The 24979-nt window shown below is 44.0% G+C and overlaps 1 pseudogene; it reads right to left on the bottom strand.

Annotated features, from left to right (window-relative positions):
* Positions 1–21662: 21662 nt before the first annotated feature.
* LOC138094443 (eukaryotic translation initiation factor 4H pseudogene) lies at positions 21663–22383 on the bottom strand (annotated as a pseudogene).
* Between the last annotated feature and the right edge of the window lie 2596 nt (positions 22384–24979).

Below are 24979 nucleotides of genomic sequence, written 5' to 3'. Positions count from 1 at the left end.
CCCAGGGATTGAACCCCTGCATCCCTGTCTTCTGCACTGGCAGACAGGTTCTTCACCACTAGCACCACCTGGGAAACCCCTACATATTAACCCCTGCATTGCAAGGGCAGACAGGTTTAAGAGAGAAGTAATAGGCTGGTTGTTCCAAGACCCCACTCTAGTCTTGTGTTTCCTAAGCCAGACACTTGATTTCTCAATTTTGATTTTTTTAAAAAAAATGCTATAACATCAGAGGCTCAATAAGATAATTGTTGAATCTCCTTCCTGTGAATTTTAAAGCTTTCGACTTGTATTCCCAATATGAGCAGGGGGCGTCTGGGGCGAGCTGGAGCCTCCCCAGGCCTCTGAGCCAGTCACGCTGTGCTCAGCTGTCTTCATCTGGACGTGGGGGATCCGAGGCACCGTCCAGCAGCTGAGATGCGCTGTCTGCAGATTTTCTCTCTGGAAAAGTTCCTGCCAAGACTTCATGCGAGGAAGGTCTCAATCGTTCTGTTGGGTATTTATCCACACTTGAAATTCCTAATACTAACTTCGTGATGCTCACCTAATACAGCATGACCGCCATCACGACAGCTTTAAGCTTTAACCAAATGCGTCTGTGTAGAACCACGAATCCCCTTGTGTCCCCAGGGGCTCTCCTGAAGGGACAGGGGTTCCCAACCTGGGTTGCACATTAGACCCCCTGAGGAGCTTCTAAAAGTCCTATGCCCAGGTCATCTCCTAGACCACTCTTGTCAGACTTTCTCCCTATAGTGGACTAGACAGCAGGATTCTGAAAACTCATAATTCTGGTTTTCCTCAGAACTGAGGACCCCTGTTAAGACATCTGAGGTGGAGCTGTGTTTTCTAACCCCTGCCAGGGGTTAAGTAAGGGTCTTCTAACCCCTACTCTACCTCACTTCTCTTCTTTTTCTCAAAATCTATGTCATTTTGAGATTAAGGAGTCTCCATTTTATTACTCTGTATTTCACTGGGGAAATCAGACTTCATGCTGTCTTTCATCTCAACTTTTGTTTGTCCTTGAATAACCCACATGTCGGCCTCCTGAGTGTCCTAGTCCCTCAGATTGTAGGATTTTTTCTGTCCTTTCATACGTTAAATTAAATTCCATTAAGCCATGTTCACCCAACATATCTAAGCATTCCTAGGGGACCTAAGTTTCTGTGGATCCCTCTTGCTTCCCCTAAACTTTTTCTTTCTCTGTCTTATCTCCGGCCACCATTATTCTCTTCCTCATTGTTTTTCTTCATGATTGACACCATCTCCACTCCTTCATCCCCTCAAAGCACCGCTAATAAAAGATTCTGCATGTCACTTTATGGAGAGTCGAGTGCTAAGGAAGGGCATTAACACATAGAAGAGCAGGCATTGCCTCAAAACTGAATATCAGGCTTCATCGTCAGGCAGCCATGGAAAATTCCAGTCACGCTGAATTATATTTTACTTTTGGGGCCACATCCACTCAAGAGACTTTTTCATCTTTTCTCTCACTGTTAGTCTCTATTCCCCCAAATTCCTGACAAGAGTTTTTATGCAGGGAAATTTACCTGTTCACGTTAGACTGCACTAGTCTCAGCTGACTTGAACATCCCTATCCTCATTCATTTGGCTGAAACATAATGGGGTGCACAGTGGGTAGCATAACATCATTCCTTTAGCCAGGTCACTTTTTTGGGCAGAGCCCCCCTCCTAAGTCATGACTTCCACGTGTCTGTCCTCCTTGTCTGTTTGCCCTCATTCTGGTCTGAGCTCAAGTCCTTGATTCACTTAATAATCAATCAGTCCAGGGCTGGGTAGTACCAGACCATCCACTATGACCTTCTGCCAGGTGCTGGTTGGGTCAGCAGAGCATCAGAGTTGGGAGGTTGGACCAAGGATGATCCAGCAGCTCCACTTAGGGATGAACAAATTCAAAAGCAGCCTGGTATCAGCTGGGAAGGGTGGAGTGGTTCATGGTGGGCACTCGGGCCTCCTGGGTTCACATCCAGACACATGGTGCTGAGGCCCTGGGTAAGTTACTAACTTCTCATAACAGTGTTATCATTAACTCTGAGGCTAATAATAGGGGATAAGATAATGTATCCTATCTCATCAGTCTGATAGGATAAATGAACAAATACATGCAAAGTTCTTGGAACAGTGTCTGGACATTGGTACATGCTCAATCTTACTATGACCCAGGGTCCCACAGCCAGACAGAAAATACCAGATCAAAAATCCAAGCCTTTCAGTTTCCATTCCCCCATGGTTCTTACTCTGTCAGGCAATAAAAGAGAACATGTAGGTGAGCCCACAAGACCTTGCCAACAAGCTGAATAAACAAAACTAATACACCTGAAACAATTAGGGGCAGCCATTAGGGAATGACAAAAGGGATAAAACAGAGATTCTCAAGCTTGGCTACACATTAGCCTCATCTGGGGGATTTTTCCAAATTCTGATGCCTAGACCATTCCCCACACCATTAAATCAGAATCTCTAGGGATGGGACCCAGGCATCGACATGTTTCAAACCTCCTAGTTAATTTCAAAATGTAGCCAAGAAGGAAAATCACTGGCTGGAGCAACCATGACATCTTGATGGGCCATGTCAGCTTACAGAGGTGACACAATTTGCTTCTGATGATGACAAGGGCTTTCAGGAAAGCCTGAACCTAACCAAATCGCATGACTCCTCTTCCAGTCATTATGCTTTTAAGCTATCACTGATTAGGACTTTATTATGTGCCAGACTGGACACTCATCATACATTACCTCACTGACCCAATACAGTGATCCTATGAGACCAGTCCTATAATTAGCCCCACTGTACAGATACAGAAACTAAGCGTTGGAGAGATGATGTCACTGAGCCGAGGTGACACAGATCGATCTGGGACTCAGACACCGGCCTTCCAACCTAGGGCCTACAGAACCAGAGCCTGATTCCATCTCGCTGTTCTGCCCCCTGGAGCATCCTTTTCCAGAAATGCTTCTCTCACCTGCCACTCACAATCTGAGCGCAGAACTCTCCCCAACCTCTCACCATCATCACCTCCACCTTCTTCAGCACCATGACCCCAACCCCCATGCTGGTCATTTTAAAAAAATACAGCTTTTTTTTTTTTTTGCCTTTGATTTAATCCCTCCACCCTGAAAGAGATCAACTGTCCCCTTTCCTTGTCACAAACATTTACACAGCCTTTTTCTTAGTAATTCCCACTTTTAGTTTCCTTTATGGTTCCAGCTACTTTTATACCTAAACTGTTGTGTTTCCAGCCTGCTTTGTAGTCATCTGGCCTCCTCCCACTCAGAAATATTTGGCAAAGTATTAAGGCAAACCTTTGTCCCCATCTGTGTTCCCATCTCCAGTCTTCCAGAGTATAATCAATCATCTTAATCACCTTGCTCTGAAATGTCTTCATCAAAGGAATTTGCATTTTTTTTTCCTTTTAAAGACCAAACTCCTTATCTCATTTATTTCACATATTTCATATATATATATATATATATATATATATATATATATATAGAGAGAGAGAGAGAGAGAGAGAGAGAGAGAGAGAGAGAGAGAGTCTATTGCTGGTTAACAATATTTCCACAAATTTATAAATTTCAGGTTTATGTGAACCCTGCATTGATCAAATCTATAATACTATTTTGCCAACAGCATTTGCTTACCTCATGTCTCTGTGTCACACTTGGTAATTCTTGTAATAATTCAAACCCTTCCATTATTATTATATCTGTTATGGTGATCTATGATCATCTTTGATGTTACTATTGTAATTATTTTGGGAGCCACAAGCCACACCTGTATTGAATTTAATTGATAAATGTTATATGTGTTCTGACTGCTCCACTGACTGGCCGTTCCCACATCTCTCTCACTCCCTATCCCCTGAGCAACAGTACTGAAATTAGGCCAATTAATAACCCCACAATGGTCTCTAAGTGTTCAAGTGAAAAGAAGAGTCACACATCTCTCACTTTAAATCAAAAACAAAAAAATGATCAAGCTTAATGAGAAAGGCAGGTTTAAAGCTGAGATATGCTGAAAGCTAGGGCTCTTGTGTCAAAGGTAGCCAAGTTCTTAATTCGAAGGAAAAGTTCTTGAAGGAAATTAAAAATCTATTCTGGTGAACACATGAATGATAAGAAAGTGAAACAATCTTATTGCTGATGTGGAGAAAGTTTTAGTGGTCTTGAGAGAAGATCAAACCACTCACACCATTTCCTTAAGTCAATGCCTAATTCAGAGCAAGTCCCCTAACTCTCCTCAATTCTGTGAAGGCTGAGAGAGGTGAGAAAGCTGCAGAAGAAAAGTTTGATAATAGAAGTTGGTTCATGAGGGTGAAGGAAAGAAGTCATCACATCAAACTGCAGGGTGAAGCTACAAGTGCTGATGTAGAAGCTGCAGCAAATTATCCAAAAGACCCAGCTAAGATCATTAATGAAAGTGGCTACACTAAACTAACAGATATTCAATATAGAAAAATTCAATATATATTGGAAGAAGATGCCATCAAGGGCTTTCAGAGCTAGGGAGGAGAAGTCAGTGCCTGACTTCAAAGTTTCAAAGGGCAAGCTGACTCTCTTGTTGGGAGCTAATGTAACTTGTGATAAAGTTGAAGCTAATGCTTATTTACCATTCTGAAAATCCTAGGACCTTAAGAATTACACTAAATCTACTCTTCCTGTGCTCTGTTAGTGGAACAAGAAAGCCCTGATGACAGCACATCTGTTGACAACACGGTTTACAGAATATCTTAAGCCCGCTGTTGAGATCCACTGCTTAGGAAAAAGATCCCTTTCAAAATATTACTGCTCATTGGCAATGCACACAGTCACCTAAGGGCTCTGATGGAGATGTACAAGACTAATCTTATTTTGTGCCTGCTAACACAACATCCATTCTGCAGTACAAGTTGCTATGCTATGTCACTTCAGTTGCGTCTGACTCTGTGCGACCCCATAGACAGCAGCCCACCAGGCTCCCCTGTCCCTGGGATTCTCCAGGCAAGAACACTGGAGTGGGTTGCCATTTCCTTCTCCAATGCATGAAAGTGAAAAGTGAAAGTGAAGTCACTCAGTCATGTCCGACTCTTAGTGACCCCATGGACTGCAGCCTATCAGGCTCCTCTGTCCATGGGATTTTCCAGGCAAGGGTACTGGAGTGGGATCAAGGACTAATTTTGACTTTCAAGTTTCATTACCTAAGAAATACAGTTCATTAAGCTATGTGTGGCATAGATAGTGATTCTGTTGGTAGATCTGGACAAAGTAATTGAAAATCTTCTGGAAAGACTCACCATTCTAGATGCCATTAAGAATATTTTTGATTCTTGGGAAGAGATCAAAGTATCAACATTCACAGGAGTTTTTCAAGAATTTAATGACAGCTCTCACGGATGACTTTGAGGGGTTCAAGACTTGAGTGGAGGAAATAACTGCAAATGTGGTAAAAATAACAGGAGAACTAGAATTACAAGAAGAGCCTGGGACTTCCCTGGTGGCACAGTGGATAAGAACCCAGCTGGCAGTGCAGGGGACACTGGTTTAATCCCTGGTCTGGAAAGATTCCACGTGCTGTAGAGCAACTAAGCCCTTGAGCAACAACTACTGACCCAGTGTTCTAGAACCCACAAGCCACAACTACTGGAGCCTGTGCATTTCAGAGGCAGCGAGCCACAGCAAATGAGCCCCTGCACCCTAGCTACTGAGGCCTGTGCCTGTGCTCCACAACAAGAGAAGCCTGTACACTACAACCGAGAGTAGCCCCTGATCACCTCAACTAGAGAAAGCCAGCCCGGCCATGAAGACCCAGCACAACCAAAAGTTAAAAAAATAAGAATAATAAATTAATTAATTAATTAAAAGAAAGAAGTGGAGCCTGAAGATGTGACTGAATTCCTGCAATCTGATGATAAAACTTGAATGGATGAGAATTTGCTTCCTATGGATGAGCAAAGAAAGTGATTTCTCGATGTGAAATCTACTCCTGGTGAAGATGTTATGAAGGCTTTTGAAATAACAAGGATTTGGAATATTACATAAGCTTAGTGGATAAAACAGTAGAAGAGTTTGAGAGGGCTGACTGTAATTTGGAAAGGTCTACTGTGGGTAAAAGCTGGCTTAAAGCTCAATATTCAAAAAACTAAGATCATGGCATCCAGTACGATCACTTCATGGTAAATAGATGGGGAAACAACGGAAACCATGACAGACTTTATTTTCTCCAGCTTCAAAATCACTGCAGAGGGTGACTGCAGCCATGAAATTTAAAGACACTTGCTCCTTGGAAGAAAAGCTATAACAAACCTAGAGAACATATTAAAAAGCAGAGATACTACTTTGCCAACAAAGGTCTGTATAGTCAAAGTTACGGTTTTTCCAGTAGTCATGCATGGTTGTGAGAGTTGGACCATAAAGAAGGCTGAGCACCGAAGATTTGATGCTTTTGAACTGTGGTGTTGGAGAAGACTCTTGAGAGTCCCTTGGACTGCAAGGAGATCAAACCAGTCAATCCTAAAGGAAATCAGTACTGAATTGGAAGGACTGATGCTGAAGCTGAAACTCCAATACTTTGGTCACCTGATGTGAAGAACTGACTCATTGGAAAAGACCCTGATGCTGGGAAAGATTGAAGACGGGGACGACAGAGGATGAGATGGTTGGGTGGCATTTCCGACTCGATGGACATGAGTTTGAGCAAGCTCTGGAAGTTGATGATGGACAAGGAAACTTGATATGCTGTGGTCCATGGGGTTGAAAATAGTCAGACATGACTGAGCGACTGAACCAACTTACTGACTGTGGGTAAAATGCTATCAAACAGCATTGCATATTACAAAGAAATCACTTATGAAAGGAAGACTCAATGGATGTGGCAAGTTTCATTGCTGCCTTATTTTAAGAAATTACATTTGAATCAGTTCTAATGAGGTGGATGAAACTGGAGCCTATTATACAGAGTGAAGTAAGCCAGAAAGAAAAACACCAATACAGCATACTAACACATATATATGGAATTTAGAAAGATGGTAATGATAACCCTGTATGCAAGACAGCAAGAGAGACACAGATGTAAAGAATAGTCTTTTGGACTCTGTGGGAGAGGGCGAAGGTGAAATGATATGCGAGAATGGCATTGAAACATGTAAATTAGTATATGTGAAACAAATTGTCAGTCCAGGTTCGATGCATGATACAGGGTGCTTGGGGCTGGTGCACTGGGATGACCCAGAGGGATGGGATGGGGAGGGAGGTGGAAGAGGGGGTTCAGGATGGGGAACACATGTACACCCATGGCAGATTCAAGTCAATGTATAGCAAAACCAATACAATATTGTAAAGTAAAATAAATCAATTAATTTTTAAAAAAGACAATTTTACTCTTAAAAAAAAAAAGAAATTACCACAGTCACCCCAACCTTTAGCAGCAACCATCAACACTGAGGCAGGGCCTTCCACCAGCAGAAAGATTACAACTTGCTGATGATGGTTAGCATTTTTTTAGCAATAAAATATTTTTAACTGTATGTACATTGTGTTTTTAAACCTACTGCTATTGAACACTCCATGCTGCTAAGTCACTTCAGTCATGTCTGACTCTGTGCGACCCCATAGATGGCAGCCCACCAGGCTCCACCATCCCTGGGATTCTCCAGGCAAGAACATTGGAGTGGGTTGCCATTTCCTTCTCCAATGCAGGAAAGTGAAAAGTGAAAGTGAAGTCGCTCAGTCGTGTCCTACTCTTAGCGACCCCATGGACTGCAGCCCATCAGGCTCCTCTGTCCATGGGATTTTCCAGGCAAGAGTACTGGAGTGGGGTGCCATTGCCTTCTCCGGAACACTCCATAGACTACACTATAGTGTAAATATAACTTTTATATACACTGGGAAACCAACAAAATTCTGTGACTCTCTTTATTGCGATATTCACTTTCTTCCTGTGGTCTGGAACTTAACCCACAGTATCCGGAGGTATGATTGTAACACAATTTGTCAGTGTAACCCAGGGCAAAGACGGGGCAAATCCTCCCCTTAAAACAAAAAACCCTCAACTCTAACTTTTATGAAGTAGAGTTAAATGTGGGTTTCCCAGGTGGTTCTAGTGGTAAAGAACCCAATTGTCAATGCAGGAGACATAAGAGACACGAGTTCAGTCCCTGGGTTGGGAAGATCCCCTGGAGGAAGGCACAGCAACCGAATCCAGTATTCTTGCCAGGAGAACCCCATGGACAGAAGAGTCTGGTGGGCTAATGGGGTCACAAAGAGTCAGACACGACTGAAACGACTTAGCATGCATTTAGTATGTATTCTGAGTCAAATGTATGTGGATAGGAAAAATAGGACTTTTTGTGTTAATAAAATATTTACATTTGCAGGGAAATGAATCCTTGTTATGATGAGGTAGATTTCACTTTGAACTTTCAAAGAGAGAGCAAGCCATGAACCAGAGTGGAAGCCCTCTCCTTCTTTTCTGTTTGCCAAAGCTCACCTCTATACATACACTGCCTCCCTTAGCCAGTCATCTCAGAGACCAAAACTCACCCTTTTCAATGTTCAGTCAGAAGTTAGCCCAAAGAGAAAGGCCATCACACAGGACACAGAACAAAAGAAAGTACCAAATGATGTAGGACTTCGTTATCTTTCTAGGGTGTGCTGGGCTTAACCTCAGCAAGCAGGAATATGAAGGTCAATCAGAATTAGTTTCAGCTGTATGAAACAGAAAATTATAATGACTTGGGACTTCCCTGGGTGTCCAGTGGTTAAAACTCTGTGCTTCCAATGCAAGGGGCAAGGATTCAATCTCTGGTAGGGGAACTAAAATCCCACATGCCGGGTAGCATGGCAGAAAAAAAAAAAAAGAAAAACGGAATGACTTGAAGAAGGAAAAAGATTCTCTCTCTGTGTATCATGATTAAGAAGGCTGGAGGCAGCCAGAGCAAGACTGGCAAGTAATTTGCGGGTGTAGGGAAGCAGGCTCCTGCTCTGTGCCACTCTACCACGTGCAATCTCCATTACAAAGTAACATCACTGTCAAGGTGGTGCTGGTGTACGGTCACTGCATCTGTCTTCCAATCAGTGGGAAGGGAAAAAGGGAGAAGAAAGCCACCTGCTTCTCCATTTAAGGCCACGCTGTGGAGGCTGCACATACACATACCTGCTGACATCCACTGACCAAAAGAGAATCATATAGCTACAGCTAGTTGCAAGAGAGGCTGGGAAATGTAGTCTTTATTCTGGGAACTTAGTGTCCAGATAAAATCAGGCACTTAAAAGGGGGAGAAATGTCTATCAGTGGACAACAAGCAGCCTCTTGTACAGGTCCAGTGACCTGCTTGCCCCTTTAAGAGAGGGCTCACTGCCCAAGCTCTTGGGAGTGCCAACAGCAGACAGCCTTCAGCTCCGCCCAGCCACGGAGCATGCCTGACCCCAGGGCCTGCCCATGTTCACTGACTGCTTGAGGTGGGTGCATGGAGGCTGGCTTTCCAGCCCAGTGGGGGACAACTCCAACAGGCCATTTTTGCTCCAGAGCCCCCCAAAGGTTGGCTGAGCTTGCTCCTGGGGAAGTTTGAAGTTCAGTTTCTCCTTTGTCCCAATCTGGCTCCAGCTCTTTCATAGCTGTTGTCTCAAGGACACCGCCTAATAAGTTTCCTGTGCCATAAACTCTCCTTCCCAGGGAATTCAACCTGCCATGGCGGGGAAAGAGGACTTCCAGAGAAAAGACTATAGGAAGTAAAGAAAAAGAGTCAGGAATTAGGGATGTACATGAAGCTGTTAGTCAGAGTTCTCCAGAGAAACAGAACCTGCAGGATGTGTGTGTGTGTAAATAGAAAGAGGTTTACCATAAGGAACTGACTTCCCCAATTTCAGAGACTCTGAGACCCAATCTCAGGCAGGCCAAGTCCACACATAAAGTGAACCATCAGAGACACCCTCTCAAGGCCCAGGAAGTTCCCTCTGGATCCTCCAAGAATTTCCCTCCACCCCCAATACACACATGCACACCTGTGCTCACACCCACACATGTACACAGGCCCAGGGGGTGGACTTTTGCACCTACGGTGGTGTAAGCCAGAAAGCTGCCAGATTTCAGCACCCCCTCCCAGGCCCTGTAAAGCAAAAGACTTTACAGAATTCTTGGGTAAAGAATCATTCCAGGCATTGAATAGTAACTTCAGGAAAGGTGAGAGAAATCAGGATCCAAAAAACACAAAGGAAAGTGTCTCTCCACCCAGGGCAAGAGACGGCAGCAGCAGTTTAGGGGCTCACAAGGCCCTGAGCCATGTTTGTGCAAACAGTAGCCGAGCCAGGGAAGCTCATTCTTCCTTACTTTTCAAGTCCCGGTGAAACAGAAAAGAAGAAGCCATCCCTGGGGGTTCAGCAGGAACGGGCTGAGCTGTTGCCCACACAACCTCCCGGCTCAAGACTGGTCTAAGTCCATCCATTCTTCAATGATTTTTACCCTTATTTGTTGTCATCAACTCCTTTTTTTTTTTTCTGTATCGATCTAAATATATATTACAATTGCTTTTGTCTTTTCTGTTCGATTACTGGCAGCCCAACTAGGAAAGTTTAATATGTACCTAAGAGGGTCAAGGATGGCTTTCCTTCTCATGTGCACTCAAAAAAGTCAATATCAAGATCTCATTAGAATGTTCTCATAACTTTCCTATCCAAAATATACATAGACAACACACATTCTATAAATGTATACTATGTCATAAAACATAAAAGAATATATATAATATAGTCTATAAGTAATAGTGGGGTATTTAGAAAATATCAATTACTGGTTCTCAAAATCCTTGTTAGAATATATCCAAGCTACAACAAAAGAAACTTGGAAGACTCAGGACGTGGTTTAGAGCTGGGTGGCTTGTACTGATCATTAAAAAAAAAAAGCCCAGTCCCCCTGGGAAACTAAGACCCAGAGAAATAACATGCTTTGTCCCCAAACACCAAGTCAGTTGTGGAGTTGGGTTTTGAACACAAGTCTTGACCCCTATGGCACATCACAAACATGTTTTCTTGGCTTCTTAACTTCATACAGTAAGCCTGTCATTTTCAGAAAAACAGTCTCACATGCAAGTGGGACTTTCCATTGTTTGCTAATGGATTGGCAAATGATACTAAATTCTCAGCCCAACTTGTCTTCTTATTATATCCACAATGGGGTCGTCAGTGTCTTACCAGGCACAGAGAAAGAAGGGATTCTGCTCATGAATCTGGATTCCTCGGAGTTAGCTAAACTGCCCCAAACTTCAAAGATCTGCGACAGCTGACATTTTATTGCGTGATACAATAGTCATCCGTTCCCCACCCCTAGCCTCCATCAAAAGTGCAGTCATGTACATAAAGAATGACCTTTTTAAAAAAGAAGTTGAGCATTCTCCCTTGAAACAAATAGAGCTATGCTTCTGGTGTTGCAAACCAATATAGGCCATCACAGCCCCTCCCTCCAGGAAAATTAATAATCCATGTGGGTTTTCAGGAATTGCTAGAAGGATGACAACTACCCTTTCTAGATTTCCCGGAAGAATCCTGATTTCTTTCTGACAAATAAGTTCATTAAGCATGTAATGAAATTTGCTTTGATTTTTAGACCTTTGTAAATGTTTCATGTCCATCAAAACATTCATCAGAAAAAAAAATAATAATAACCCTGTGTTGGACCTTGCATTCTGATAGTGTGTTTGGAAATGTGGGGGCTGTAACGCAGTGGGAAGAACAAACCAGAAGACAACAGCCTCCAGGCAGAGCATCTCTGCCTAGGCTGGGGGACTGGCTCCTCCCACCTGCCCAGTCCCCAGGTCACTGACAGCAGGCAGCAAACACTGACCCGCTGCTTCCGAACACAGGCGTGGGCAGCACCCTAATTTCTCCCTACAAGGCAAATTTCATCTTGCCTTTTGCAGAAGATGCATTAGACTCATCTTTCCCTCTGAGGGTTACATGATGACTGGCTACAGGCCGTAAATACAACTGAGTCATGAGTGCAGAATTGCCAGTTGTGCCCATTCAATCATACTTAACACTCAGAAGTTCTATGAAACCCCAAACACACAAAAACTACTTGAAAGCAGGGTCCAGATCAGATCAGCCGTGGGGGGCGTCTCCCTCACTGCTGCTCCCTCTGCCATTTCCCCTGAAACCCGACCAGCTCCTCTAGTTGCATCTCCCTTTTTTCCAACTGAAAAATATAGATTAAAATTTTTTCTTTTGGTTTCTAAATACCGTTCTTTTTCTATTATTGAAGTATAGTTGATTTACGATAATTGTATTAGTATCACATGCATGGGCTTCCCTGGTGGCTCAGCAGTCAAGAATCCACCTGCCAGTGCAGATGACATGGGTTTGATCCCTGGGTTGGGAAGATCCCCTGGAGAAGAAAATGGCAACCCACTCCAGTATTCTTGCCTAGACAATTCCATGGAGGAGCCTGGAGGTGGCAAAGAGTCATTCACCACTGAGTGACTAAACAACAAAAGCAATCAGGTGTATAGCAAAGTTATTCAGCTTTTTCTTTTTCTTTTCTGCAGATTATATTCCATTGGCTTCCCACGTGGTGCTAGTGGCAAAGAACCCACCTGCCAATGCAGGAGACATGAGAGACATCAGTTCAATCCCTGCGTCAGGAAGATCCCCTGGAAGAGGGCATGGCATCCCACTCCAGTATTCTTGCCCAGAGAATCCCATGGACAGAGGAGCCTGGTGGGCTACAATCCATGGGGTCGCACAGAGTCAGACACAACTGGAGCGACTTAGCATGCAAGCATATGTTATTACATGATGTTGGGTATAATCCCTGTGCTATACAGTAAATCCTTCTTGCTTATCTGTTTTATGTCTAGCAGTTTCATTCTTTCCACCTTTCTGTCATCCCCTCTGCACCCCTGCACCTTCAGTCCAGTTAGATCTGCGTGTAAATGGTGAGCAGCACAATCTCTCTCCTTCCCGAAGCTGCTGTCAGTTTCTTGCTGCAGGAATCAATCTCGTCAACGGCCCCGAGCCAGAGTGTCCTGTGCTCCCCACCCTTTCTTCCTGTCACCTTCCCATTCATTTCCTGTGAGCTCTGACCCTTTCTTGGGAACATTAATTAACCATGATGCTTTTTAATCAGAATTCTAGGAAAGTGGATATCCGTATGACTCACTGCAGTTTAAAGCAGTATTTACTATATTTAATTGAGCAGATGAGGTTTGTTTTTTTCGTTTTGTGTTTTTTTTTTTTTTTACTAGACATTCACTGTATGGATTTACAACCATCTGTGTGAAACCATTCTGGGAAAGAAAAATAAAAAAAAAAATCAGCACCACTGGTTATAATGAGGCTTTGCCATATCACTAAAACTCTGAGTGAAAACATATGGGATGGTTATCTTTAAATGATCTCATAAATGTCTTTACTTAGGAATACAACAGATTTCTTTTATAATGCTTGGTTTAAAAATAAAACACCACCCTTGGAAATTATAGTCTACCACTCTTGGCTTGACAAGAAAAGGCTTTTACAACTTATATTGTTAGAAATTTTAAAGGAATCTACGATTTATACAATCATGAGCTTGTTAAATAAGCTATGTAAATTTATGTGGACCAGGGTCTAAATGAATTCAGGCCTAAATAAATCAAACCCTAGCTAGACCATGATTTAATTAAAAATTGACAATATGACTCATGGCACTTAAGTTTACTGGTGTTTATTGCCAAAAGAGGCATCATGGCTATGACAGAGAGAAATGTAGGAGGGCTGACAGACTCTTCAAGGTTAAAACAGAAGTATCAAGATGAACATGGCATTGTAGGAGTTTCTGTAACTGCTCAAATAAATGTCTTCAGAACACTTTGACAGCAAGTAAACTCACAAGGTAGTCATAAAAATTCATAGATGTACACCTTTATCTTCAGCTTTTATCCCTCTCCTCTAGGGTTTGGGGGTTTTAGGTTTCTCTTTACCTTCTTATGAATGTATGTCTATATAGATATAGATGTCTGCATATTTTATAGAGAGATCTTATGACTATATTTTATATATCTTTTCAAACTTTTGTTCTTGTTTTCACTTCTAATACATGACTTTTATACAGTATTTTCTCCTTTTTGTCTATTTTCTGGAATATACCCTCTGTGACTGGCACCCCTATTTGTGTTTGAGATGCTTGTGTAAGTTTGGTGACAAGCTTCCTTTCTGGAACATATGCAGATCACCTTTCACTTGGGGAGGCCCCTCTTCAGCCTGTCATCTCCCCCAAGGGCCAGAGACCACAGCCAGGGTCCCCTAGGCACAAGGCAGGTTTCAGGGGAGGGCAGGTGCAGCAGGAATGTGTCTGAACCAAAACCAGAACGAATAAGCAGACACGTATGTGTGTGCTTATGGAATACCAGAGCACTATTTGAAACCCAGATTCTCCTAGAACCTGAGGGCACACGGCCTTGGCAATCAGTGATCAGTATCTGACTCCCAGCCCCCAAATGGAGCAGGTGGAAAGGAGCCTGTAGCCCTACATCTGTTTCCACCCTGGCTATCTCCTCCTGTCTCAGCGCAGCCCATGGGCCCATCCACAGCTGGCTCCTCCCTGGGGTTCCCTCTGAGCAATACCATTGTGCAATGGATTCTCCACCAACTTCTCCAAGGTAGGCCTTTCCATCCTATTTGTGTCTTAAGGAGAGTCTTTAATGGCTTCAGGCAAAGGAGTCAGTAATTTAGGAGTTTCAGGACTCTGGCAGGGTGGGAAAGGGGTTTCTCCCTTAAGACAAAAGGTCTGTTGGTGTCCTCCACACCATCCAGGGGTCTTTTGGACCTGTGCTCCCCACCTCCCTACAGCAGGGCCCTCTCTTCCTCTGCAGCCAGCTGGTCTGAGAGCTGCAGGGCTGCAGGAGGCTGGGAAATACTAGGGCTCTCAGGGAAGGACAAGAGCCTGTACTCGCCCACACCCTGAGCTTACTCAGGAGATCGGAGAGGGAGCTGGTGTCCTTCCTTTCATTCTTCAAGACGAGCTTGGTCCTTTCTCCTCGGATTCTTGAACGACTTTTGGGAGAGTCAAATGGAGAGAAACACAAGATTTAGGACCATGTTTAAGATTCTGCAGACTTTTCCTCAAGAACAGCCAAAGCCCAGGGCCTAGAAGCCCCCTCCCTGCCAGTGGTGATCAACCAGGGAGGCGAAGCGGGGGAGAAAGGACACAGTTCATAGTGACAGAGGCACGAGCTGTGAGTAGAGCTGAGCTGGTGAACCTGATTTGGGGAGACCGGCAGCTCTTGTATTCCTCCCTCTTTTCCTTCCAATCCTCCCATAGCAGTTGGCAACCTGAGAGCTGAGCCGGGCCCGTGCATTAGCCTACGGCGCCACCTAGCCACCCCAGAGGGTACTCGAGAAACACTGTGCCAGGAGGTTTTAGGGGTTTTTTTTGTTGTTGTTATTTCCATACCCAGAAAAGGGGGTTTCCATTTCATTCACGGAGTTCTGGGAAATGGAATTTGTATAAAACCTTTCTTGCACACGATGGAAAACATTTATTAGCGTCTAATGAGAGAATGTGGCCTAAAAGCAATCGTAATAAAAACTTACGAGGGTAAGAGTTCAGTGCTCTACACTTGCATTTTGCCCTAGTAACAGCTGTGACTGCAGTTTTTGCTTCAAGAAGTTGATTCTGCCTCATGTTATTGAATCTACCCTACATTATAGACCTTATTCAAATGACAAAGAGCTACTGTTTCTCCTATTTTCTTTTCTTTTTCTTTTCTCCTCCAGGTCAGATTTAGCTCTGGGGGAGGCCTGGGAATCCTGAAGGGAACGGAGGCTCATGAGAGACCGATTCTATGGGGACACTTGGGACAATATCAGTCAAGGGTGTGGCAAATTTATGACATTGCTGTACCCCCTGCCACCTTTTCAGTCAGATGAGGCTGTCCCGGCTCCCACAGACCCAGCTCCAGGAGGAAATTCGGGAGCTTATCAAGAGAGCAGGTACATCCTCACCATAGATGTCATGGTCCTGCCGGCGAAGCTGGAGCTGGCCTTCCCATCTGAGATGGATAAAGCTCTGAGGCCAACAGACCCAAGGTTGCCTCTAAAGCTTCTGAAAAAAAAAAAAAAAAAGATGTCTTAATGACTGCATTGGAAATAGGCAGTCTTTGCCTAAAGGCTCAGGAGATCTTGGAGACTGTAAACATGATCTCTGGAGCCAAATGCCTGGATTCCACATGTACTTCTCTGTTATCTAAGCCCTGCCTCAGTTTTCTAGATTATGAGTATAATCCTAGTGTTTATTTCATTAGGTTTTGGTGAAGATTAAATGAGATAAACTATTTAAATGCTTCAGATGAGGCCTGACACATGGCAGGCACTTCATAAATATTAACGAATGTTTAATTATCCTAGAATTGAAAGGAACAACCTGAGTCTTCTTGCACTGAAACAGTTTTTGTTAATTAGCATAGCAAATCGTGCCTCTGTAGCAAGTCTCCGTGGCAATTTCTTTGGCTGTCCCCACACTGGCAGCAGAAACAGGAGGTATACATACAGCTTTTTAAAAAACCATTTTTTTCAGGGTTTCCCTGGTGGCCCAGTGGTAAAGAATCTGCTTGCCAATGCAGGAGATATGGGTTCAGTCCCTGATCTGGGAAGATGCCACAAGCCTCAAAGCAACTGAGCCCGAGCCCTAGAGCCCTGGAGGCCCAACTACTGAAGCTCGCGTGCCCCGGAGCCCATGCTCCACAAGAGAAGACACCACAACCAGAGAGCAGCCTGTGTGGCAACAAGACCCAGCACAGCCAAAGATAAATGAAAATAAATAAAATTAGTTTTAAACGTTTTTTAGGAGAAAGCATCCAAAACAAGAAAAAGTAGACCACCAGTTTATCTCAGTGGATGCTCAAATAATGTTGCTAGCTGATCAGGGTTGTTGTTGTTGTTGTTGTTGTTGTTGTTCGCTATTATTGTCCCTCTCCAAATCACAGCACCATCTCAGGCTGATTCAATGAACTTTCCTGAACAGTCCTATGGCCATATAAGGCTTTCTTTCATTTATTAGTTTGTAAGTTTCTTGAGTGCAAAAATCCTGCCTGGTCACTCTATGCCCCCAAACAACTAAAAACTTATATAATTCCCTGGTGGCTCAGTTGGTAAAGGATTCCCCTGTAATGCAGGAGACCACCTGCAGCATAGGGGACCCGGGCTCAATCCCTGGGTCTGGAAGATTCCCCTGGAGAAGGAAAAGGCAACCCACTTTAGTTGTCTTGCCTGGAGAAAGCCATGATCAGAGGAGTCTGTGGGCTACAGTCCATGGGATAGCAACAGTTTGACACAACTTAGAAACTAAACCACAACCACAATTTTGGATTAAACACCTAGACAGTTTGAAAGTGGTGCTTTTTCTGAATCATAGTAATATGACTAAGAGTCAGACATTATTAGTCAACTGAACTGACACTACAGTCAAATGAAAAAGGGTCTTAAGGAGCATCTCTTAAGGGTCAGCCTCTAGATATTATCATCGACTCTGGGCCATTATTGTCTTCCACCAATGCCTCACAAGAATCAAATTACAACGTAGCATTATGAACAGCCCATTTCTTGGGAAGTGGTAAACTGATGCCTTTTCCCGCAAGGTGAGGGACTGAAGAATTTACCAGAAAGCCTTGACATGGTGAGTAATGCCAACGAAATAGCACTTTATCTCCAGAAGACAGGGGGTACGCATTAACATACAAGCCTTTTAAAGCTGCAGCCCAAGTGCAACGCTTCCCCGAACTTCATGGATCAAGATAAATGAGGTTGTGGTCAGGTTCCAGTGCTGGAAAATGGCTTGACAAGTTTCATATATGTTGTGCCTCTAGGTTTCATTTATTTATTTAACCCTAATTAAACTCCAATTAAACAGAAAAAAAGAAGATGAATATTAATTTGGCTTGAGAGCAGAGTATCACGCTCTTTCTAATTTTTAATGCTCACCCTGCAGTCATATGGCAGAATTATAGAATCTCATCTAAATTGGATCAATAGCCCTTAATTAAACATTCTTACAATTTTTTTAAAGATGGGAAGACATGGATAGATATAAAAGGCTTTTTGACTGCTACACCATATAGCATTTTCTTTCAGGTCTAGTTGCAATGTTTTATATTAGGCATACCCAGAAATACAATCTTCATTGGCTTACAGTGATTTACTCGTATAACAGCAATTGCAATCCATGAGATCTTCTGACTTAGAGAACAGCTCTTTTTAATTGAAAACTGTGGCAAAGACCACCTGACCTGCCTCCTGAGAAACCTGTATGCAGGTCAAGAAGCAACAGTTAGAACTGGATATGGAACAACAGACTGGTTCCAAATCAGGAAAGGAGTACGTCAAGGCTGCATATTGTCACCCTGCTTATTTAATTTATATGCAGAGTACATCATGCAAAATGCCAGGCTGGATGAAGCACAAGCTGGAATCAAGATTGCCAGGAGAAATGTCAATAACCTCAGATACACAGTTGACACCACCCTTTATGGCAAAAAGTGAAGAAGAACTAAAGAGCCTCTTGATGAAAGTGAAAGAGGAGAGTGACAAAGTTGGCTTAAAGCTCAACATTCAGAAAACTAAGATCATGATATCTGGTCCCATCACTTCATGGCAGATGGGAAAACGATGGAAACAGGGTCAGACTTTATTTTTCGGGGCTCCAAAATCACTGCAGATGGTGACTGCAGCCATGAAATTAAAAGATGCTTGCTCCTTGGAAGAAAAGCTATGACCAACCTAGACAATGTATTAAAAAGTAGAGACATTACTTTACCAACAAATGTCTGTCTAGTCAAAGCTATAGTTTTTCAAGCAGTCATGTATGAATTTGAGAGTTGGACCATAAATAAAGCTGAGTGCCTTACAAATTATGCTTTTGAATTGTGGTGTTGGAGAAGACTCTTGAGAGTTCCTTGGACTGCAAGGAGATCAAACCAGTCAATCCTAAAGGAAATCAGTCCTGACTCTTCATTGGAAGGACTGATGCTGAAGCTGAAACTCCAATACTTTGACCACCTGATGTGAAGAACCGACTCATTAGAAAAGACTCTGATGCTGGGAAAGATTGAAGGAGAGAGGAGAAGGGAACGAGAGAAGTTGAGATGGTTGGATGGCATCACTGACGAGATGGACATGAGTTTGAGTAGGCTCTGGGAGTTGGTGATGGACATGGAAGCCTGACATGCTGCAGTCCATGGGGTCGCAAAGAGTTGGACACAACTAGCGACTGAATTAAGCTGAACTGAACTGTGGCAAATCAAGCACAGGTTATTATTCTATATTGTTATCAGACAGTGATATACTGGAGGTGGAAAAAACCCACTGGCTTCTCATACCTCCACACTGAGCCAACACCCAGCCTCTGACAGGCACCAGCGATCTAATGAAGTGTAATACTGTACAAATGATCTACTTGGCTGAAAAGTGTGGTCAAGTACATCGACATATATACTTGAAGATACCTGACTTTGTATTGTTATTGTTGTTCAGTCGCTCAGTTGTGTTCGACTCTTTGCGACCCTACGGACTGCCTGCAGCATGTCAGGATTCCTTATCCATCACCATCTCCCAGAGCTTGCTCAAACCCATGTCCATTGAGTTGGTGATGCCATCCAACCATCTCATCCTCTGTCATCCCCTTCTCCTCCCACCTTCAATCTTTTCCAGCATTGAGGTCTTTTCCAATGAGTTGGTTCTTCACATCAGGTGGCCAAAGTATTGAAGTTTCAACTTCAGCATCAGTCCTTCCAATGAAGGGTAAGGACTGATTTCCTTTAGGATTGACTAGTTTGATCTCCGTGCTGTCCAAGGGACCCTCAAGAGTCTTCTCCAACACCACAGTTCAAAAGCATCAATTCTTTTTTTTTTTTAAATATTACGTAAGGTTTTCTTTTATTTAAAAGATCATTCACAAAATACCATATCCATAGATTTACTTTCTGTCGTCATATAGCTGAATGTGTTAAGTGTTTGGAATTCCATTCTTACATTTAAAAGTCAACTGGATTGCCCAAAAGTTTAGATGAATTTGTTTTGTTCTTAATCTTTTCCACATTGAAGATGTAAGTAGGTCATCTGAAAGCATCAGGTTTGATTACAACCACATAATGCATGTCTTTCTTTAGATAAGTATTGGTGTTACACAAATGGTTCTTATCTCAGAAGCAAAGATGACAGGTGGAAGGAAGGATAGGAGGCAGAGTTCTGTGAATTGCTGAGACCTGGGGACAGGGAGAAGCCGAGGGCGGCAGCTAACGAGGAGCTGTTTCCTAAGCGCGCCGCCCAGGCCCGGCTGCCCCGGCCCTCCAGTCTTGTTGGTGAGGGTCTCTCTTTTCCGGGGCTCTAGCCGAGCCCGGACTGCTCCCAGTGGGATGAACTGGGACTTGGGTGCTGAAAAATGTGTTCACACATAGGTGTCTGAGCTCAAAAGCTGCTGCCTAGCTGCCCGGCCCTGGGTGCGGGCTGAACACTCTATGTGGGAGTGAACGTTCTGAAGCTGAGACCTGGTGACCTTGGGCCACCTCCCTGTTACCTGACAGCTCTGCATAGTCAAATTCTCCGTTCATCAAATGAGAGAGTAAAGTGCCAGATCCTAGGCCCATTTTCATTCCAAAATTAAGGGACGGTGGGAAGCACAGGCTCTCACTGTGACTTAATGCTCGGGGACAGAGAAGCACAGAGTGAGGCAGGACACACAGTGGGGGTCTGAGAGGGAGCCGCGTCCACACAGGGGTGAGCCCAGCACAGCGCCGCCCCCTGCGGCCCCCAAAGCACCTCTGTGCCCAGCGGAGAGGAAGCTGGACGGCAGTTCACCACATCCAGCCACAGAGGGGCCTCTAGCACGGCTGGTGCCCGAGGGAGACCAGCTTGGACACAGTGCTGGAAGAGTGATAAAAACACGCGAGCGCAGCAGGGCACTGAGTCTGCCTCCTGCGTGCACGCCCCACCGACAGTTCACACCATTTTCTCAGGTTCTGCTGTTTGAAACGTGAGCCTCTTCCGCGTGAACAGCCCATCTGGGAAGCGGGTAGAGGAGTCAGGACTACCTATAAATAGTTATAGGAAGGAATCTGCAGAGATCAACAGATACTTTATCCTTGTTTTGAAAGCAAGGTGTCCCAAAGGCTGTCTGTTGATCCCAGCTGACTAAAAACAAGGGGCTATCCAACGTGGGACTTGCTTTCTTCCTCGGAAGCCACAGCAATACAGAACTCGACATGCAGGTCAGAAGAGAAGCACTGAGAAAAGGCAAAGGAAAAGGCCAGTGCGGCAGAAGTAAAAGGCGAAAGCAATGGAGAGAAACGCAGCACTCCAACCCAGAGAGCTCCCGCACCGCGGCTGCCTCTGCCCCTCCAGAGAAACTCGCGTGCTGGAAGGAGACAAGGAGCGGGGAGGGAGAAGGACAGAAGGGAACGGGGAAAGGAGTGGCAGGGAAGAAAAAAAGCACAAAATAGGCACTAGGCAGATACAGCAAAGCCAAGAATGTACTAAAAACCACTTGTTAACTGCCGACATGCACTCACAAGCTCTGTGTTTCCCTTGTAAGGAGGACAAAGGTCAGGCGCAGGAATGGTAACTGCAGGACTGCCGGTCCGGGGGGCGAGCCAGGCTGTGGTCTCTCGCGAACGCCCCCCACACCCCATTCCCTCCCCACCACAAGCTCATTCTTGCTCCTTGTGAACGACTTCCTCTCTGGGCCTGGCTCCCCCAAAGATGGCAGAGTTGGGGTTGGCTACTTGATTGAGGGGCGTTGTGACTGTTCGAGGTTTAAGCTGGAGCCGTGGTCTCTGTGCTCGTTCCTCTTCTGTGGGTTCTCTGAAATCCATATTGGACCCTCGAAGGGGAGGGCCATCTCTGAAACGACTTCCCATTGGGGGGGCCTGTTCACCGGTCACCTGGGCGACTCCCTTCCCGGCCTCCTAAGAAGTCATCCCTGAAACCTCTGTCATCTGGTCCACCTTTCCTGAAGCCAAAGCCGCCTTTATCTTGTTTTCTGCCTTCTGCAATGTCCACACGAAGTGACCGGTCACCCAAGAGTGCACCATCGTATGTCAAGGCTTCCTTCAGGGAATCCACTTCATCAGACTCTACATAGCAGAATCCTTTGAATTTGTCTGTGTCTTTGTCTGTGACTAGCCGTACACTCCTTATGCTGAGATCCTTGAAGATAGCGTCGATGTCGCCCTGAACTGTATTAAAAGGTAGATTGCCCACATATGCTGTGTAGGGCGGCTCTGTGGGCAGCTCCTTCTGGCTGCGGGAACCATGGCCGCCAGCACTGCCACGGGACCCCCTGCCGCCGCCGAAGCTGCTGTAGGCCCGATCGTCGTAGGTACGAAGTCCGCCATTTGCCGTCTCCGCTCCGAGAGGAACCAAAAGCATCAATTCTTTGGTGTTCAGATTTCTTTATGGTCCATCTCTCACATCCATACATGACCACTGGAAAAATCATAGCTTTGGCTATACAGACCTTTGTTGGCAAAGTAATGTCTCTGTTTTTTAATATTCTGTCTATGTTGGTCATAGCTTTTCTTCCAAGGAACAAGCGTCTTTTAATTTCATGGCTGCAATCACCATCTGCAGTGATTTTGGAGCCCAAGAAAATAAAGTCTGTCACTGTTTCCCCATCTATTTACCATGAAGTGATGGGACCAGATGCCATGATCTTAGCTTTTTGAATGTTGAGTTTATGTCAGCTTTTTCACTCTCCTCTTTCACCTTCATCAAGAGGCTCTTTAGTTCCTTTGTGAATTCAATATAATTCCAATCGAAATTCCCCTTGGCTTTGAAGAAACTCAGGAAGTTCATTCCAAAATGTACATGAAGGAGCAAAGGAGAAGAACAGACAAGACACTCCAAAAGAAGAGCCCTATGAGAGAACTTGTCTTCCAGATATTAAAATTATTCTAGGGTTAAGGTGATTAAGAGAGTGTGGTATTAGTGAGAAAGAGATAGACGAAGAAGTACAGCAGAATATAGAGCCCAGAATCGGATCGAGATATATGCAGAGATCTGACTGGCTTTTTCTAGAGCTGACATTACAGATACCCTGTGCCTGTGATCAGTTGCTCAGCTGTGTCTGACTCTTTGTGGTCCCAAGGACTGTAGTAAAGAACCCGCCCGCCAGTGCAGAAGATGCAAGAGACTTGGGTTCGATCCCTGGGTTGAGAAGATCCCCTAAAAGAGGGCATGGCGACCGACTCCAGTAGTCTTCCCTGGAGAATCCCACGGACAGAGAAGCCTGGCAGGCTACAGTCCATAGGGTTGCACAGAGTCAGACATAACTAAAGCAACTTAGCATGCATGGACTGTAGCCTCCCAGGCTCCTCTACCCATGGAACTTTTCAGGCAAGACTACTGGAGTGGGGTGTCATTTCATATTCCAGAAGATCTTCCCAACCCAGGGATTGAACCTGAGTCTCTTGCAACTCCTGCACTGGCAGGCGGATTCTTTACCACTAGCACCACCTGGGAAGCCTGACAGATGGCTAGGGAAAATAGACATTTTTTTCAATATATAGGTCTGGGGAAAACAAATTACCCATATATTTAAAAAATAAAATTCAACTCTTCACATCACACATAAAAGCCAAATTCAGGTGTAGTAAAAACTTAAATGTAAAAATAGACTTAGAAAATTGAGGAAATAATATAAGGGAACAGTTCTATGATTTTCTGGTTTAGAAATATTTCTCTGAAAAACTATATGCTACAAAAATATATGCTAAATGAAATGATCCTTAATATGAGATTAACTATATTAAAATTAAGATTTTATGATCCTTAAAAGACACCATAATGAAAGTAAGAAGTTAAGTCAGAAACTGGAATGTTTTTGCAACACAAAAACATAAATCAATAAGAAAAAGAAAAACAACCCAACGGACAAATGGACAAAGTGTTAAACTTGTATTTCTCAGAAGAGAAATAAACAGACAAAATTAAATGGAAAATGGGTAATAATACTAGAAATTAGAAAAAAAAAATACACAAAACCACAGTGATCAGATAACATTTTACAGTTACTATACATACAAGATGGAGAAGGCAATGGCACCCCACTCCAGTACTCTTGCCTGGAAAATCCCATGGACGGAGGAGCCTGATGGGCCGCAGTCTATGGGGTCGCTAAGAGTGGGACATGACTGAGCGACTTCACTTTCACTTTGTAGTTTCATGCACTGGAGAAGGAAATGGCAACCCACTCCAGTGTTCTTGCCTGGAGAGTCCCAGGGGCAGGAGAGCCTGGTGGGCTGCCGTCTCTGTGGTCACACAGAGTCGGACACGACTGAAGCGACTTAGCAGCAGCAGCAGCAGCATACATACAAGAAGTAAGAACCCTGATAATACCCAGTATTACTGAGAATACACAACAATAGCTACACCGTTTAGGAAAATAATTTGGCATCATCTAGTAAATCAGAAAAGTAGTTGAACTCTCTGACTCTGAAATTCCACCCCAAGGTAGGGTCCCTGGAGATACTTCTGCACTGTGAACCAGGAGAGATGCAGAAGAGTGTTTATAGCAGCCCTGTGTGTTTGTAGTTGGAAAAAAAAAAACACTGAAACCAGACCAAATGTTAATAAACAATAGAATGGATGAATAAATCATGGTGTGTTCACAGTGAATACATCAATGAACAAATCAGAAAGCTACACTCATCAACAATGGAATTCAGAAAGGAAACATTGAGTAAAAAAAAGCAATTAGCCGGACAAACTCATTCAGAATGATTTCATTTATACAGCATTCAAGAACACGCAAAACTAGACAACGCATTGTTTTGGGATTAAAATATATGAGGTAAAACTACAAAGAAGCTTCCCAGGTGACACTCGTGGTAAAGAACCTGCCTGCCAATGCGGGTCAGAGACATGGGTTTGATCCCGTAGACAGAGGAGCCTGATGGGCTAAGTCCACAGGGTTGCAAAGAGTCAGACACGACTGAAGTGACTTAGCACCTGAGCACAGTGACTC

The sequence above is a fragment of the Capricornis sumatraensis genome, chromosome 18, assembly GCF_032405125.1.
Source record: "Capricornis sumatraensis isolate serow.1 chromosome 18, serow.2, whole genome shotgun sequence".
NCBI lineage: Eukaryota > Metazoa > Chordata > Mammalia > Artiodactyla > Bovidae > Capricornis > Capricornis sumatraensis.
This window is presented reverse-complemented; position numbering and strand designations above follow the sequence as displayed.